This window comes from Myotis lucifugus, unplaced genomic scaffold, assembly GCF_000147115.1.
Source record: "Myotis lucifugus unplaced genomic scaffold, Myoluc2.0 scaffold_194, whole genome shotgun sequence".
Classification (NCBI taxonomy): Eukaryota; Metazoa; Chordata; class Mammalia; order Chiroptera; family Vespertilionidae; genus Myotis; species Myotis lucifugus.
This window is the reverse complement of record NW_005871242.1, coordinates 238,000-244,873: the sequence shown is the minus strand read 5'-3', so window position 1 is coordinate 244,873 and position 6,874 is coordinate 238,000. Positions and strand designations below refer to the sequence as shown.

The window sequence follows — 6,874 nt, the reverse complement described above, 5'->3', positions numbered from 1 at the left end:
GCAAGCTTTTCTTTAATTTATTCTTGTCTTCTATCCAAAACATGTTAGCCTTCATTATTAAAGTTGGTAATTATCAGTGCAGGGTGGTTCTTTGGAACAGCTGTGCTGTGTGGGAGGGTCACCTTCTTTCCACTGTTTTCCGTGGCAGCACTGCCAGAGCACTTCGGGCGGGGGGGGCGGGGGGGGGCGTTGGGAAGTTGTAAGTCTCGCTTCTCCTGCTGGTGTAACACTCCAAACAGGATTTCTCGATCAGCCCTCTGCAGGACCTATTCAGGCCCGAGTAGTCATTTTCAGATTTGAATGTGCACAGGGTTGATATAAGTAGGTCTTTGCACCCACCCACCAGAATCTTAAAAGTTTCTACAGAGGCCTTCACTGGGCTCCATCACCCGTGCCATCCAGACGGTCTCAGCAACACCTACTCTCTCAAGGCTGTGTCCTGGCGGTTTCTAGTGTGTGGAAGGCCAGGGGAAAGCACATTCCAGGGACAGAGGAGGGGGTGAGGAGCCTCTGGTTGCCTGGGTCCAGCTCCAAGGTCAGCAGAGGTCACAGCCTCTTGAGGTCCTCCTTCCACAGGCAGACAGGTGGGATTTCAGTAGAGGAAGTCATTCTGATAGCTGTGTCCCTCACTGGTCAGAACACCCTCTTCCCACACCATTCAATCCCATACTCTCAGTCACAGATCTTTCATATCCTACCCACTTCCCTTAATTCAGACTTTTGTCATCTTTTACCTAGATCAGTGGTCTTCTGACTTTTTAAATCATTCACCTTATCAGTAGTAAGTATTTAAGTGGACAGATACTCCACAGTATATGTACAATTCTTTATATAAAATGTATTGCATGTCCTACTATCAATACAGCATGAAAAAATGCTGAACATCATTAGTCATTAATGAAATAGAGTGGAAGTCAAAACCATGAGCTACCACTTGCACTTATTAGCGTAGCTATGACTTTTTTAAAATCTTTTTATTTATAAAAGGAAAATAATGCGTTGGTGTGAATATGGAGAAATTTGAACTCTCATGCATTGCTGGTTGGAATGTAAAATGAAGCAGCTACTTTGGAAACCAGTTTGGTGGTTCATCAAATGATTAAACATAGAGTTAACATGTGACCCAGCAATTTCACTCCCACTTAGATATCAAGAGAATGAAAACATACACCCACACAAAACTTTTACACAAATGTTCCTGGCAGCATTATTCATAACAGCCAAAGGTGGTAATGGCCATCCGCTGATAAATGGATGAATAGAATGGGATCTGCCCTACAATATGGATGGACCGTGCAAACATTATGCCAAGTGAAAGAAGCCGGTTGCAAAAGACACACTGAGATTCCATTCAAAAAGAGTCTCTTTTAGGGAAACTAAAATGCCATAAAATTAACTTGAGGTGATATTTGCACAACCCTGCGAAGATGCTAAAAGCAGTGACTGATGCACTTTAAACGAGTAAACTGTGTGGTACTGAATTATGTCTCAACGCTGAGTTTTAAAATTCTCCCCCCAGGATCGTCTTGCCTGGGATGCACACGCCCACTCTGGAAAACTCTGGCAGCTGTTCCTGTAACCACTTGCGTTCTCTCTGACTCTAATCTTTCTTCTCTCCAATCCATCCTCCTCGGTTCTGGCTAAAATAAGTTTCGTATTATGTCACTTACCCTTAACTGGCTCACTTTGCCAACAAGATGCAGCCCAAACTCTGTCATGGCCTTAGGTCATGACTTCACTTCTCCAAAATAAATTTTATATTCATTTCTCAGAGGTCTGTATCTAATGTATATTAAATATTCAATAAAACAATTAATTAAATCATATTGAAATTATGCTGAAGCTCACTAAACACTGTCAACTGCAGGGGTGGGGAATGTCGGGCCTGAGGGCAGTATAAGGCCCTGGGAATCATTTGGTCTGGCCCTGCCAAGGCATTAGGGGTGAGTTAATTAAATGTTTAACCAAATATAGCAGGCTAATTTTTAAGTTGATAATTTTGTATGGCCCGTGAGTGATGCTATAACTATATAAATGCCGTTTGCAGAAAAAAGGTCCTCCCCTGCTAGGCTTTAAACTGTTTAAACTGTTTTAAACATGAAATGATGACACTCTATTCTTCTGGAAGGTCCTTTACAACATGAAACCCTTTGCAAATTGACTCAAAGGCAGATGTTCTTTATTCTAAATTCCATACAGCTGGGGTTTGAGGGGCTGCAGTGCTTAGCAATTTGGCAGGTAAACTGCCTAGCACAGTGGTTCTCAACCTTGGCTGCACATTAGAATCACCTGGGAATCTTTTTAAAATCCTGATTTCTGGGCCTCACCCTCCGGAAATTCTGTTTCTTTGTTATGGGATGAGGCCACAACATTAGTAACAAAGAAACAGAATTTCCGGAGGATGAGGCCCAGAAATCAGGATTTTAAAAAGGTGATTCCCAGGTGATTCTAATGTGCAGCCAAGGTTGAGAACCACTGCAGACTCGTAGGAATGTCATTACCTCTGAGTCATCCGCCTGCTTTAAAACAGCCGAGGCAACAGTGTGAGCCCTCCTGCCTTTACCTTCCCTTTTTAAAAATGCTCCATTTATTCAGCCACTATTGACTGAGGGCCAATACACTGGTTACCATATTAGGTACACGGGCCTTATCAAAGTAGCTAAGGCAGGGGTCTTCACTCTCAGCTAATGAGGTATGTGTTCATGTAAGGCAGGTAATATCTGTAAGCCAAAGATGGTGCTGCATATTCTGTCCCTGCCCAGCAGTGTACTAGACACTGGAGGATTTGAGAAAAGTAACCTTTTTCTGTTTAAAGAGCTGTAATCACTGAAGGAGAGAAGATTCACACATAAGTCAGAGACTAGTGTGCAGTACAAATGTGGTATGGGCATGAAGTGCTGTAGTGATGCAGGGGAGGAGGAGCGTGAGATCTGGGGGAGCACTGGTCTTGAGTGGGATTCGGAGAAAGGACCTTCGTACAGCCCGCATGTGTGAGGACCGTGGGAGAGAGGGCACATTGGGACCCAGGGAGCTTACACAGTTTTGAAAGCTGGGGTTGGCATCGATACATTAAGAAACGGAATGTTTCCAAGCTTGTTTGCAGCAGCCCTTGGGATTTAAGAAGGTTGCTCCGAGGCGAGTTTATGAGTAGGAGTTGGGAGAAGGGGTGGCTGCCCACTGTCCTCACCTCTGTGTCTTGAGCAAGGACTCTCTGGATCCCATTGCCTCGCAGAGGAAGAGGTTAGAAGGGGCAATGGCAAGTCCTTCACCTTAGAATTCCTAGGGTTCTGTGTTCCACGACTGGGGGAGAGGGGAGATGGGTGGCAGGAACCATGGCTTTTCCAGAACCCAGCACCATGCCTGCGCATAGTAGGTGTTCAGTGAGTGTTGTGATGGATGACTCTTCTCCTCCCCTGGCTCTTTCTGCCATCTCTCTCTAATCCTCGCTGTTCCTCTTCCTCTTACACATGCATTTCTGTATCGTCATTACCTTTTATTTTCCACAGCTTTTCTTTCATCCTCTTCTCCATGAGGGGTAAGGTAATAAGTCTTAGGTTTTGTGTAGAAGGATAAAGAGCTAATTTCTGAGCCTTCTAGTGGTGGCTGGACCCCTGGGCTGTGCACCAGAATCAGCTCTTGATTCACTTCGAGATCTTGAACATCCACTTGCCTGGCCCCATCCCCTCATGTGTTAGAAATACTTTCGTCACAGAGATGAATTAGAGTTCAGTATTTTAAAACAACAAAAAAAGAAATTTTCCTCAAAGTACTATATAAGTAAGAAAAAATTAAATCTTAGGTGATGTCATCTAAAACTTGCCTTTTAGAAAAAATTTCACTGTATATGTATCAAAGGTTTATCAATTACACCTACTGACATAACCACGGTAATTTCTCTTGCATCTATTATTTAATGCCACTCCTTAAGTGATCACCTCCTAACTTCAAACAGTTCCCATGAGTGCATGCCACTTCCTTCCTCTGTGCTCTCTCTTTAACTTGGTCAGATGTATTTCTGTCCCTTCCCTGAAGTCCCTTTTGTTAGTATTGTCTCTAAGAGCAGCATATTTGCTCCCCCACTTAATCATCAGGGCAGAGACAAAAGGGAGAGAAACAGCAGGGCTCCTACTTTGTTTTTCTCCATCGTGTCTATTAAAATTTCATTGTCCCGAGTCTGAGAATGCAGCACGCCTCCACGGCCGCTGCCTTTCTCCTCCATTTCCTCTGTCAGTCTGTGTACCTCCTTTACCTCGGGTTAGAGCATTGAAATCATTGGCATCGTCTACTTACCTACGCCCATAAGAGAGACGTGGTATTGTTATTTCACTGGTCAAAATGGACAGATTAAGAAATGCAGTTTTAAAATGCCTTTATTTTGAAATTATTTCCTTAATTCTTGCACATGAAGGCAGTAAAGTACAGTAGGAGTTAAGCATTGCAGATTGAATTTCAACATTCCTTCAACTAGTTTCTTCATAAAAAAACATAGCCCAAATGGCTAGCCCTTTATACTGCTATAGAAATAGTCAGGTTTATAAACCGTAGCTTAATAATGATGAATAAATCCTACTAAATTGTGGTTTGGGTAGGAAAATGACAAATATAATATGCTTTGCATAGTGTTGTTCTGGTATGTATTCCTCATTAAAATTCGTAGAAATTGGGATTTATGAAAGATGGAGAAACCTAGTTCTAAAGCTTTTGGAAGATGCAAACATCTAAAAGAATATTTCAAAGAGATCAACCAAAGAACTTGTATGCATATATGCATAACCCATGGACGTAGACAATAGGGTGGTGAAGGCCTGGGGGAGGATAGGGAGGGGGGGGCTAAGAGGAGGGATCAATGGAGGGGAAAGGGAGACATATATAATATTTTCAACAATAAAGGTTTTATTAAATAAAAGAATATTTACACAGAGGCAAAGTCCAAAACTACAGAGAATTTTGTAAATTCTTTTAACAAGTTACGTAAAATCTTATTTGAAAAGAAAGCTAGTATTTGGATTCTAATCATTTTATTAACCAAAAAAGGAAATAATTCATTTTGTTAAACGATAAATCACTATGCTTTACAAATCTAGACCCAATAGAAAAATCGGTCCAATATTTCAGCAGCCAGTCCACAGAAGAGGAAACGCTGGAAACGTGAAACCATGTGCTTCCTCCCCATGATCAGAGAAATGCAGATTCAGGCTATAATGGCTAATCATTTCATACTCAGGAAATCAGCAAAAATTGTGCAGGTGTGATATAAAATGTTGGCAAGAATGTAGAGCCGTGGGACTTTCAAACTTCCTGTGGAAATGGAAACTGTGGGGACACTTGGAACACAGGTTAGGGTCATCTTAAAGGTGTGCATATTCTGAAACCCAGAAATGCCACCTCCTGGTGATTATATAATAGGAAAACCCTTGCTTGTATTTATTAGGCAATATGTTTAATGCACTATCACTTATAATAGCCTCAAGAAACTGGAAAACAATCTAAATATCCTTCAGTGAAATTGTAGTTTGTCCTGCAGTGGAATACTACACGGTGGATAAAAGGAGGGAAGTAGAGCTTATATGTGAACAAATTTCAAAAACATGCCAATGAAAGAACAAGTTACAAAAGGAAACTTATTAAATATAAAAACCTAAAGAACAAATTCTCTATTTTTATGGTATAGAAAAGGAATAAGGTGAGCAGATAAATACAGGAAGTTTCAATTATTTTTATAATATTTTATTTGTTAAACTGGGTGTTAGATACATGAGTGTTTGTCATATGTCATTCAATATGCCTTTTTTTATACCTGAGACATTTTATTAAACAAAAAATAACTCATTTTTTTATTTTTCAAAATGGTCTAGTCACCAAATATCTTTTGCCAATAATTCTGTTAAATAATTTATATGTCACAGTAAATATACAAAGGAAAATTACTTGGAAATAAGATAGCTATTAATACATTCTTCTTAGTCATCTCTGGCTGCCAGAACAAAATACCACAGACTGGGCGGCTTAAATGACAGAATTTATTTTTCTTTGTCACAGTCCTGGGGACTGGAAGTCCCCGATCAAGGTGCCAACAGGGCTGTGGGGAGGGAGCTCCCTGTGGGTTGCAGTCGCCCCTTTGTTCTGTGTCCTCACATAGCCTTTCTTTGGTGCCTGGGCCCAGAGAGTGTGCTGTTGGTGGTGTCTCATTCTGTTGCATCAGGGCCCTGCTCTTATGACCTCACTTAACCTTAATTAGTTCCTCAGAAGCCCCATCTGCAGATACAGCCACACTGGGCTTCAACTTGTGAATTTTGGAGGAACACAAACATTCAGTCCATTACGTAGTCTATAGTCTCCTTGGAGAAAGAGAGGGAAAGATGAATGAGAAATAGAAACATCAGTGATGAGAGAGAATCATTGATTGGCTGCCTCCTGCATGCCCTCCACTGGGGATTGAGCCTGAAACCCCATATGTGCCCTGACCAGGAATCAAACCGTGACCTCCTGGTTCATAGGTCGACACTCAACCACAAAGCATTCTCTGCTTTTTAAAATGTTCCATTGTTCTCCTATTTTGATGGCTTTTAACTTGGATTTTTTCCCCCTTGTTTGGCTTTTAGGACATGCATGATAACAAATCCTGAAGACATTATACGTGACTCTTATAACTTCTTAATATCTTTTTAAATTTACAGTGATGCCATATAATCTTAATTAGTGTCAATAATTATTCCTTTTTGGTATTCTTTTTAATTATTCCACTCATCTAGAATAAAATGTTTATATTTTGAAATTATGTTTACTCAGCTCCCTTTCATTTGCTCTCATCCATTTCTTACTGTACATGTGAAATTTATACTCAACAAGAATTTGGATCATTACATGTGGAAGT

General features: G+C 40.9%; 1 protein-coding gene across 3 annotated transcripts in view; it reads left to right on the top strand.

Annotated features, from left to right (window-relative positions):
• PSD3 (pleckstrin and Sec7 domain containing 3) overlaps positions 1–6,874 on the top strand; it is a 414,114-nt gene that overhangs the window by 388,428 nt on the left and 18,812 nt on the right. The gene's annotated exons all lie outside the window — the stretch shown is intronic.